Below are 11950 nucleotides of genomic sequence, written 5' to 3' on the forward strand. Positions count from 1 at the left end.
ATTAAGAATACGGGAAAAAAGTGAAAATGACAGAACTGCAAAACTGCTATAGCAGCTTAAGCCACATAAACCAACTTTTCCAGTGATTTATCAGTTGTAGCCTTCAATTACATAATCTTAGAATTCGGCAGCATGCTCCCATGAAACCAATCTCCAAAAGTGACATAGTTCAACGAGTAATATCAACTAGCCAACAACTCACTCTGATAAAATCAAAGAGGTTTAATTTTCCCTTTAGTCTGAAGGATGGGCTGTGAGAGGAGAGAAGCAGAGCTGATCACCAATAAATACATTTTGTGTATTGAACTTCCAGATGGGTAGCAACAACAAATAAAGAACATGTATGTTCTAAACCTCGCAGCATGTTTTAAACTGTCACAAAAACGGGAGAGACTGTGCAGGAAGGTCGTAACCCAGTTGGTAAATTAGACGTGCCCCTCAATTATTCAGCTATATAATTTGACATGGTACAGCATTTAGATCAGCAATATACTCCATTAGAAAAAGTCTCATAATGTGACATCAGCTTTATTTGGTTAAAATAGTGATGACTCTCCCCTAGCCACAGCACTGTCAATTGGCGATATTTAGGGGCCACTAGATCAACCTGAGGATTCTCCACATTGCCCAACTCTAACCTGAAAACAGAGACTAGGTCGGTTTTACAGGAATCCTGAAAAAAACGTAACTTATTTCAATCAATTTCACAATGAACACCTTAAAATTGACAAAAGTTGAAAAACTAAAGTATCACTAGCTTATGATATCTTAAATTTGAATTTTCCCTTATATATAATTCTAAATTATTTAACACCTAATGTGTTGTCCTTATGCTGATGCAAATTTAAATTCCACAACAGCAAATCACAAAAAACTGACTTAAGAAATGTTTTGTTGCAAAGGTAGCTTTAAAGGTTTGTGTAAATGAAACAATCCTGAATAATCTTGGTATTCGCTTACTCATGATTCAGCAACATAAACTTAGTCATGTAGTATTGATTTTAAGTCCTACATATTTTTCAGCTACTGTACAGAAAAACAATGAATAAATTTAGTGCAAGCACGTAAGATACATTAGGTAGTCCAGGGTGATCTTTATGAATCCTAAGCTAGGCCCCCCACTTGGTGCAACACGGGGTGGGAGGGTGATCCCCCATAAGACAAATGAAATTCAGGCCCTGACTGTTACTTGGAGGATGTACAATATGTGCAAATGAATGTCCTGTAGATGGTGGTAAGGAAGAAAATGTGATCATTCTTGAATATGAAGTACTAATATTGAACAACAAAGAAAAAATAGAATACAATCAACAATAAAAAAGGAAAGAGAAAGGGCACAAGAGTGGTGAAAGAAATGATGCAGAATGGTGATGTTAGCTTGAAGCTCTGTCTAACAAGACCCAATAACCAAGACATTTAATAAATCATAATTTTATTCATAATACGTCTTAAAATATTTTGCACATTAATAACACTAACACTCTCAAACCTGCTTAAGGTATTTTAGGGCTCATATGAGTTCACATGCACACACCTATACTCGCACTCACAAAGTCTTTGGGGTGTGAAATGGAAAACCAATGTATACACTAAAGGAAATTGCAACCTCTTCACATAGGACTACTGTGGTTGGGATTCAAATACAGAACACTGAATTCAAGACACTGCTGCAGTAGTTTCTTTCCATTGTACTAGTATGGTGCTCGCTGGACATTAATGTCATTTGAAATATTAAATGCGAAAAATCATTATGAACAAAAAATTAAATATTGTAATATGAAAAACATTACCAGAATAGTAACTTAACTTTTTTAAATGTACTGAAATATATACTGTATAACCAACATAAAAACAAGTTCAGTTTCAGAACATGATACACATATACATTTGACAATCTTTGTAGTTGTTGAGTGGAAATGTTTAAACATTTAAAATTTACAAATCATGGTGGTAGGACTGCTCACAACTCTCTAAAAAGGTTCAATGCCAAATTAATGACCTTGCTCAATATCACTTTTTTAAGTTGTTGGATTGGGATTTAACTGGAACCTCATGGTTTACAGTCTAGCCTCTAGGTAAGAGTGCCTTAACCTGTAAGGCAACCTTCCTCAATTAAATTGTACTCTGGGCGGGTCTTCATAGAACCTAAAATGAATAGGACTCAAAACATTCAAATATTTCCCCATATGAAGAATTCCTCAGAGAGCAGATATAACTGTGCCCCTGTAAACCACAAATGTCACGGAAAATTAAATACTAATAAAATTTTGTACTTGCGTATACTACATAGCAGTATTTTAAAATACTTGAAAGTAATTAAATGACATATGGTGCATAAAATGGGAAACGTGAGAATTGATGTGATTAAGGCAGTATCCTCACTAGAAGTCTGAATATAATTTCATATTGTAGCAATCCAACCAAAAACTAAAAAAACTTTAGTATAAATGATTATACTTTAATCGAAGGCGCTCCATATTTTAAGGTGTAACTTAACGAGATTTAAAATTTTAAAGAAAAATTCTTAGTACATAAAAAAATCGTCGAGTATATTCCTCCATCTGCTAAAATAAAATCTAACCCAGTCACATATTTTTTAAAAACCTTCTTTCTCATGAAAGTTATCGATTTTCAAAGTAACCATGGATTAAAAAATTATCTTATAAATAAATAATCTCGTAACAGGGAACTCCATTCAGATTTTAGTATTGTTCTGCTCGTGCCAGTATCATGGAAGTGGCACCCCGCCCTCTTCCCTAAAACTGATCAACGTCACGATTTACGTTGTCATCTCCACGACTATCATTGGTCGAGTCGACTGCTTTTAATTTCGGGGGTGGTACATCAATGCCCACACAGAACTGCCTCCAGGAGGAGAAGGGAAAAAATAATGCCCGGCATTACGCCTCCGCCCCCTAACACATAGCGAAGCAATGAAACATGTATGCGATTTACCACATATTACATATACTCATGGTCTCACATGATATTTGTCGGCATGACTAGAAACATACTCGAAAAAGTTAAAGTAATAAATAAAAGGAAACGAGCAACTCTTAAAATTATTGAACTGTCACGGCCTACAATTGCTGCGACATGCACGCTTGCTCAAGTCAGCCCGAAACAATCAAATGTAGGCAGGATAATCGCGTAAAACACACATCTCAAGCCAATGAGAGAGTTCAAATGAGAGGGTAAATCATCGGAGTTTGACCGACAACCCGTGATGTAAAGGCACCAAATATGTGACTTTTTGTACATTATATTTAGCTCTAAGAATTGCAGGTCTCCATAAATAACTGCATTATTTGCAGCGATAAATCTAGTCAATTTTTCAATCGGCACTGATATTTTTATGTTAGGCTGCTGATGTATTACAAAGTGAAATGCTCGACACTTCCACAATACAGGGTGACTTTCCGAAAACTCCTCACAAATGGCAGCCTCATCCCCATTCGAGACTTTGCTCTATTTTCTCTGTGAAGGCTAGGAGGTAGCAGTACTAACAAGCACGTACTGGACTATAAATCAAGTAAATGACAGCTAATGCCAACAAAGATACCTGGGACTGTTGTTCTGTAAGACAGCTTGGGTAACAGCAACTGCAGGACGTCCCAAATGCAATGGGAGGTGAAAATGTCAGCGGGACTATGATCGCTTCGCGCAGTGAAAGGGATCGAGCATATGATTCCGGATTTAAAGGGAAACCAGACACTGGCTTTACGCCACAACTCTTCAACATCCCCGGTTAGTCACAAGAAAATGCTGCTAAAATATTAACGTCTAAACACCGGCCATTTGTTTAGAATACGGCCCTTTCTAAGGAAAATTAGTTGTTGTGAACCGGCGGGGGAGGAAGAGGAGGTGGTGGAGGAGGAGGAGCGGTAGGCTAACCCAGCCTGGACCCTAAGACGTTATTTGAAAAAAAATGCGTCACGAATTCCCGCTTTCAAATTATACATCTCCCGCTTCATATCTTGCCCTGAAGCACTTTTCTACCGGCGATCACATCCAGTCCAACAAAACGGTAAAAGACGTATTTGTCACTTACCTGCCGTGAAGTCAACGTTATGAAACGTGAGAGGAGGAGGAGGAGCGCTCGGGGGTCTCTCCCGCTGCCGTTGCTTCCGAGCTCGGGCTCTGGAATCCGCAGCAGCGTCGAACAACGCGGACTCGCACAGTCACGCTCCGCACCCAGTCTCCTCCCACTTACAGGCTAAAGAAGAAAAAAAAACACTCAAGAGGTTTTGAAACTAGCGCCATTTTGGCTCATGCGCAATATGTAGTTCACTAAGGAACCGGAGCCGACATGGCGGACGCGAGCGTGCAGTTTCGTTCCTCTTTTTTAAGACCGTTTCCCTCTCCAGCACCCCTCCATCTCGCTCCCCTTTAGACCCAACCCTCTCGTCTCCATAACAACGGGGCTAACATCACCTGCCCAGTCTCTGGATTTTGTATCCTTCCGCGCAGGATTGCATCAGAATGCAGTGTAGATCTGCGCAAATAGCTTAGCTCATGTCATCTGTTTTTTGCTAAAGCTAAGTCTAGACGGTCGCGTGCGTGCTGCACTGCATTGTGTGTTCACCCTTCTTAATTGAATAGCGCAGTGTTTTAATTATTGTTAATTATATTATTTGAAGCCCATTTTGTGAACTGTGCTATAGTGTAGGGTCCCTGCAATTAGAATTATAGCCGTCTGTAGCGGAACAAACCAACTTATACAATGCTGTATCGTAGAGAACTGAATCATTCGTTTTAACAAGAAAAAAATTCTCTTTTAATGACACAGCTATATTGTTGAAATGTAAAGAGTCTGAGTTAGATCGTTGACCTTTTTATTTTGAATTTGGCACGTTTTCCCTATGTTGAAGGGGCATTTCAGTTCACCAGTGTCCAGAAATATCGCAGACATTAGATTAAACGTCAATTATAAAGCGTAGCGCTATGGATAAATCATCTCAGTGGTCGATGCCTTTTTGCACTCAAGGCTCCCAGGAGTAGGTCAGCTGAGATTTGTGGGTTCATGAAATTAATTAAAAGATATATTTGTTTTTAATGTCAAACACTATGATTGAATATCCTGTCTTAAACGTCATAGTACTGCCACTAATTAGGGGACCTGCTGCTATGACTGTTTTTTACTGTGTATACATATGACAATAAAACCAGACTAATGGGTTATTCTTTTCATTTAGGCATTAGATCAACAAAGCTAATCCATGGGTCACATTTGTTAGGCTCTGTCTATCATAAAGTTCAAATATTTGAGAAAGCACCTTCCCTGAATCTGGAATCTACTGTGTCAAGGCCAATTGAACAGACACCAGCTCCAGTGACCCTATAATTGATTTAAGGGGATTTTGGGATATTGATGGGTATTCCTGCCTTTTACTTTTTCAAAATGATTATTTACTGTACAGATTTCTAATTTTATTTAATAAAATTGTAAATGATGCACAGTTCTGGTGCTAGGTTACTTTGTGCCCTAGGCCAAGCTTATCAGTGCACCAACCTACTGTTCTGTAGCTAACCTGTAAGGCTGGGTTTTTCCTAAATATTATGATCTGCACCCTAGGCGAATGCCAAATTTGTCTTTATGGTGGTGCTGGCCCTGATAATGCATTAACTGCAACATAACAGATTTTCTGCCTCACTCCACGCTGTCCATGCAATGCAGCCGCAGAGAGCTTAAACAAATCGGCCTTTCCACATAAAAATGACAAGGGTGAGCTTTCTTGAAGGCTTTTACTGGACATACCTCATTGTAAGCTGAAATATATACAAAAGAAACATACAGGTATATACAGGTGTACAACCAAAGACAATAAAGAATGATTTACAAAGCAATACATAGCAGAGAGTATACATTAAACAATAAAGCTTTAAAAGACACTTACAAGGCGAGTGATTTCCACAGTTTGATCAAGACAAAGAGAAGCACGTAAACAGAGGTTCAAATTACTGCGTACCACAACTAACCAGACCCAGAGGTTTATATACCTAAAAGATACGCTTTGGACGTGACTGAAATAAGAGATAAAGGTGTGCCTACTTGAGACACATGGGGTGTATTGTATTCAAATGATTATTATGGCACCTACATGCTTTATGTGAGTTTCATAGACTTTTATAGCACCACTGTGAGTGTGGGATGTGACTGACTGGTGTCGTTCCCAGATGACCACCCCCGGGTCTGTCATGATGTCGTACTGAATCCGGCCTTCACTGACCACCTCCGGGACAGACAGGATCTCACTTTCGAGCTCCTGTCACTGGTGGGAAGTCAAATTGTTGCCGAGGTTAAGGGTGTACTTTTTAGAGAAAAGGGAGAGGGCGAGGCCGGAAAGCTGATGTTCTTCCCTAGCTTTCCATGGCTTTAGTAAGTTAATGTGATACACCTTCTTGCTCGGTCAACGGTTTGGCTGACTTACCAAATAATCGATGAACCCTTTTCTTTCTTTCACCTCGTATGGACTCTGCAAATGGGCCAACAATTTCGAGTGGGAGGTGGGCACAAGCACCAATGCACAATCTCCCAGCTGAAATTCACGCAGGGAGCAGTTTCAGTTGTGTTTCCGGGCCTGCGCTGCTTGAGCCCTGGACACGTGCTCTTTAAGTAAAGGCCAGATTTTATCCAATCTATCACGTAACTGCACGATATAGTCTAAGATGTTTGTGGAGGGAAGCGTCTACCCTTCCCAACCTTCTTTTAGTACGTCCAAAATGACCCGGGGTTGGCCTCCATATAGGAGTTCAAAAGGGGAAATCCCTGTAGAGGCTTGTTCGCGCTGACTACCTTGCGGAGCATCTGTTTGAGGATTTGAATCAACCTTTCAACCAGACACTCCGTCTGTGGTTGATACACGGACGTTTTGAGATGCTTAATACAGAGTAATTTGGCAACCTCCCTGAACGTATCCAAAGTAATACTTTCTCTCTCTTTTAAATGACGCTGGTGTTGACCGAAACTGACAATCTATGCTGGCGAGCGGATCAGGTGTCTGGTCCAGGGTAGTGCTCGTCTGCCTCGGAACCCCACCCAGTTGTACTTCCAGGTCGCGCTCCATCGCCAAAGGGGGCTCCCCCGAGCCGTCTACATCATCATTAGTTGCCGACGAGCACGGCGTGGGAGCAGTTGGGAGGGCCCCTTGACCCTCCATAATCAGACCCAACATAGGTTTAGGAGTGGTGACAGCTCTACCACATAACGGCGAACAACAATAGTGATGTTACTCCCGGAGTCAAACAATGCCACAATCGAGTGCCCATTCAACAACACCACTCCTGTATTTGTGATCGCCAGAGGGTTTGACAGGGCACAGTACCTTTCTCCCCTTGCGAGGTTGCAGTCCATCGGTTCCACGTTGAGGGGACAGGTGGGAAGGATATGCCCCACCTTGCCGCACTTGAAACAGCGGGGCGGGCAACCGGTCTCTTGCTTTCGCCAGAGCCTCTGCAACGCGATTGGTGAGTTCAGGGGTGGCAACATGTCCCTGTCGTACCCTACGGGCTGGCTTCTCAGACCTCCCGAGTTGGTTCACCGCCAGTTGTCTCTCCAAGACCTCCAGAAGACCGTTCATGTCTTTGAACGGGTGTCTCCGGACCTGCTGGGCGAAGTAGTCTGGCATCGCGTGGACCAACCCCTCATAGGCCACCTGCTTAACCACCTGGCGGGCCTGGTGGATATCTGGGCATAGCCAGTGCCCAAGTTTGCCCCAGTATTCAAATGCCTGGCCTCGAGCGGGGAGATCTGGGTCGAATCTCCACTGCCGCCATGCCCTCTCCTGCTGGCCGGAGGTTACACAATAGCGCCTTTAAAGCTCGGCCTTCAGGAGGTCGTATTGGACGGCTTCCTCCTCAGGAAGGTCATAATAGGCCCGCTGCGCAGGGCCCTTGAGGTACAGAGCCAAGATGGTTGCCCACTCCGCCCGTGACCATTGGTTGCTAGTCGCCATCCTCTTAAAAATACTGAGGTACGACTCGAGATCGTCTGTCTCCGTGAGAGGGACGATCAGAGGTGGTGGAGGCCGTGCAGGCTCCGGTTTCACCACTTCCGCCACTGCCAGCCATCTTTTTGTTTTGGCAAGCTCCGCCTTGGTGGCTGCCTGATCGACCTTGACTGCCTGGAGTTCGTTCGTCAAAGTTTGGAGGACTGAGTTGAGGTCTTGCCCTTCAGACATTTTCGGGAACAATCCTACCAACTACGCCAGCTGTAATAAACAAAACAGAGTCGTATAAAGGTTTGGGGTTTTTAGCCCCAATACTGTAACAATATTTCCAAGGTCAGTAGTTCAAAATAACTCAAAGACATAGAAGGAGGGGTAGACGAACAATTTATGGGGTCAGACCGGAAATTAAACAGTGGGATGCTGGGAAAATCGTGGTGCTGGATGAGTAGCTGATATCATCACCAGGGGACCAGAAGGAAGAAAGGAACCCGGAAGTGCTGCAGCTCTTTGGATCATCCGGGTGGTATTACGGCGGCGGAGCCTCGTTCTTTCTGAATAAATTGTGGAACTTGACCCGGACACAGACAGACGGACATCATTTTTGCACCCAACACACTCATATTTATTTATAATATTTACAGTCCAATTAGTGCACAACCCAGTGCCTCCAGCACCGATTCCCCAAAGTCCAGGCCTCACAGTCCAACTGCCTTTCTCCTGGCCCGGATGGGTACCAGCTGCTTCCTGGCATTCCTCCGCAGACACGCTCCAGTGTGGCGGAAGTGCCGGCTGCGCACCCGGAAGCCCTCCGGGTGCCCCCTGTCATCTTCCCCCAGCACTTCCTGGTGTGGCGGAAGTGCTGGGCTCCAGGTTTCTACAGGCACCAGGGCGCCGCCCGGTGGTGGCCACGGGTCCCTACAGGGTTGGGCTTTCAAGCCCTCTACCTGTGGCCCCCAACACAACCAGGGCGGTCGCCCCCTCACGGTCTAGAGGAGGTACAAGCCCTCCTCCGGTCATCCTGGGCGTCCCGGCTGGGCTCCACCCTCAGCCGGATGCCACAGTGCCCCACTGCCAGCGAAGACATATCGGTCCGAGCGGCACATCCCAAGAGGGCAGCACGTCCCTGGAGTGGGTCCTACTACGTACCCAGGGTCCATCATGGCACCCTGGGACACCCCATTTCGGCACCCCCTCCGAGGCCGAAGCGCCCCTCTGGTCTGCGTCGCTGTCGCTTCCACGGTCCCCGCCAGCCAGGGCACCATCCGCTCTCCAGTGGAGAGTCCTCCCATGGAGCAGCCCGTTCCAGGAGGGCAGGTTTCCAACGGCGCCGGTCCTAGTGCTCGTCGGGGCTTCGGTCCTACAAAAAGACAAAAGGGAGAGCCAGAAGCACTGCCTGGACAACCGCACCGAGCGTCCCACCGGTCTCTGTACCGGCAGCGCTCTCCCCCCCTACCGACAACCCGCGACTTGCCTGTTCGGCTCCTCCGCCGCAGGTTCCATGCCCGTCCGATCATCCTTGGCGGGATCGCTCTCACAGGCGGCTCCTCCACCTGCCCAGGTGTTTCCCTTTGCCTCCACAGAGGACGGCCCTTCACTGGACGCACGCACCCAGCGACATGTCCCATCCTATCGGAGGAACCGACATTCACCCCTCGGTTCCTCCTTCTCCTCTTGGACACTCTAACGGTCTGGGTCTAAGCATGGTGAAAGCTCAAATCCAGCCCCGTCTGCGTCCCTGCAGAGCGACAGGAGACTGCCGCGGGCTTGGAGCGCAGGGCGTTAGAACCCAGGGCACTCATCAGCCCCTGTCCTGCCAACCCGTGCTATCTCGCTCTTCTCGCTCCGCAGGCAGTCTGCACTGCCTCGTCCGCTGTTGGAGAATTGCCTACTTGATGCCGGTCACTCTTATTACAGTCACGGCCGTTTTCGGCGAATTCTCCCTCATGCTGTACAGGGAGGGCAAGACTCACCTTCCCCGCCGTACTCTCCCGGCCAAAGGCTCCAGCAGCGCGCCATTCCTCCATACCACATGGCATCTCCAATGACGCGACCGCCTTCCCCTCCAGCTTCTCCAGCTCGACAGAGAGAGCACGAAGCACCTGCAAGAAAGGTGACTCTGCGGGCCGAAGGGACTCCTCCGGCTCGCACAGAGCCACCGGCGAAAACAGGGAGACAGACGTCAGTGGGCTTACCAGTCCATCAGCCACACTCGTCGTCTGCCTCCTGTGGGCCACTCCCTCTGGCCCAATCGGGTCGATTCCAGGCACAAGACTGACGTTCCTTGGTCCCGCCTCTACCCAGTCATTGGCGGGCACACAAGACACACCAGCCAATCCCGTGCCTGTCAGCGGGTGGGACTTCCGGTCCGCGGCCATTTTGGCTCTTTCCTTCCCAGTGCGGTGGCATGCTGGCTCTTCGGGTTGCAGCGTCTCCCTATCAGCAGTTCTCCCAGCTGCTGCTGCGTTAACGAGGCGCTGTGGTTCGACATGCGCCTGCCACCGACAAGGATCCGGGCAGCCCTTGCCTGTCGAAGACAAAACACACGCGGCCCCACAGGGTCTTTTACCAGCAAACAGGGAACTTACCTCCCGGGTCCTGTCTGTCCAGGGAAACGTCCCCGGCATGGCCTCGCTAGGCGACATGCCGTCCCGGGCGCCTTCTGCGTCGCGGGAGCCCGCTGCACTCCAGCAACGCCCATTGTCCTTCCTCCGCACCTGGGGAGCTTGGCCATACTGCGTACCGGCGGCGATCCGTGGGTAGAACTGCTCCCGCGGGGTTGTGCACGCGCCGCTCCCGCGTCAAGTGTGTGGGGTCCGCTGCTGCGCCGGGCCGTCCACAGAAAAATGTTTTTTCACTGCAGGTCCCCGTCTTGCACCAGACGGAGCATCCTGCCGACTACGCCACTGTGGAACTTGACCCAGACACAGACAGACTGACGTTTTTGCACCCAACACACTCATATTTATTTATAATATTTACAGTCCAATTAGTGCACAACCCAGTGCCTCCAGCACCGATCCCCCAAAGTCCAGGCCTCACAGTCCAACTGCCTTTCTCCTGGCCGCCTCCAGTCCTCTCTCCAGCTTCTTCCACCTGACTTCCGCTACTGAATGAAGGGAGGCAGCCCTAATATAGGAACCCGGATGGCTCCAGCTGCTTCCCGGCATTCCTCCGCAGACAGGTCCCAGTGTGGCGGAAGTGCCGGCTGCGCACCCGGAAGCCCTCCGGGTGTCCCCTGTCTTCTTCCCCCCAGCACTTCCTGGTGTGGCGGAAGTGCTGGGCTCCAGGTTTCTACAGGCACCGGGGCCCCCAACACAACCAGGGCGGTCGCCCCCTCACCGTCTGGAGGAGGTACAAGCCCTCCTCCGGTCGTCCTGGGCATCCCGGCTGGGCTCCACCCTCAGCTGGATGCCACAAAATATAGAGAGGTTAGTACACTGCCGTAGTCCCCTTGCACCACTTGTCGCAGTGTGTTTCGGGTCCTTAAACTGCAATACACATTGACACCATCACTTAGAAATCCTTGTAAATATATTATAAGCAAATATTAATAATGTGTCAGTCCACAACAATCTTAAGAGTGAACTGTTCTCTCCAGTTCTCATTTATAACTTTTCTTTGTGGATTCAAGCATGAAAATATGTACAAAAAATAGGATAATGCATATGCAAAAAAATCAATTTATCCTTTGTAAATCACAATCACCTTGTAAATGTGCATAAATGAATGCACCTCACGTCCCATCCAGAAAAATCCACATATGGTTTGGAAGACATCAACATATTGATTAAAAGAAAAAGCTTTAATAAAAGTTTAATAAAACCTGTTTCAGTCAGGAACCAGGCAGGAGGAAGCTCGTCCATTGCGTCTTTATTTTCTCTGTAGAAGATGCAGAAGAGGAAACATTCATCACTGTAGTTTGTTACAGAATGGTAAAAAAATCAGAGCAGAAGTCAATTTTATAATCAATGGAATTTGCATAACAGGGCTGATTAATGCAT

At 46.8% G+C, this 11950-nt stretch overlaps 1 protein-coding gene across 4 annotated transcripts in view; it reads right to left on the minus strand.

The window, feature by feature from the left end:
- The window catches only part of kiaa0232 (KIAA0232 ortholog), a 132482-nt gene extending 128160 nt beyond the window's left edge, over positions 1-4322 (minus strand). For 2 of the 4 annotated variants that reach the window (XM_039751441.1, XM_039751439.1), the window contains exon 1: positions 4052-4321. The gene's annotated coding sequence lies outside the window, so the exon portion shown is untranslated. Of the gene's footprint in view, positions 1-3562; positions 3643-4051 lie in introns of those variants that run through there. The other 2 variants (XM_039751440.1, XM_039751442.1) reach the window with 2 other exon arrangements.
- Between the last annotated feature and the right edge of the window lie 7628 nt (positions 4323-11950).

The sequence above is a fragment of the Polypterus senegalus genome, chromosome 4, assembly GCF_016835505.1.
Source record: "Polypterus senegalus isolate Bchr_013 chromosome 4, ASM1683550v1, whole genome shotgun sequence".
Lineage (NCBI taxonomy): Eukaryota > Metazoa > Chordata > Cladistia > Polypteriformes > Polypteridae > Polypterus > Polypterus senegalus.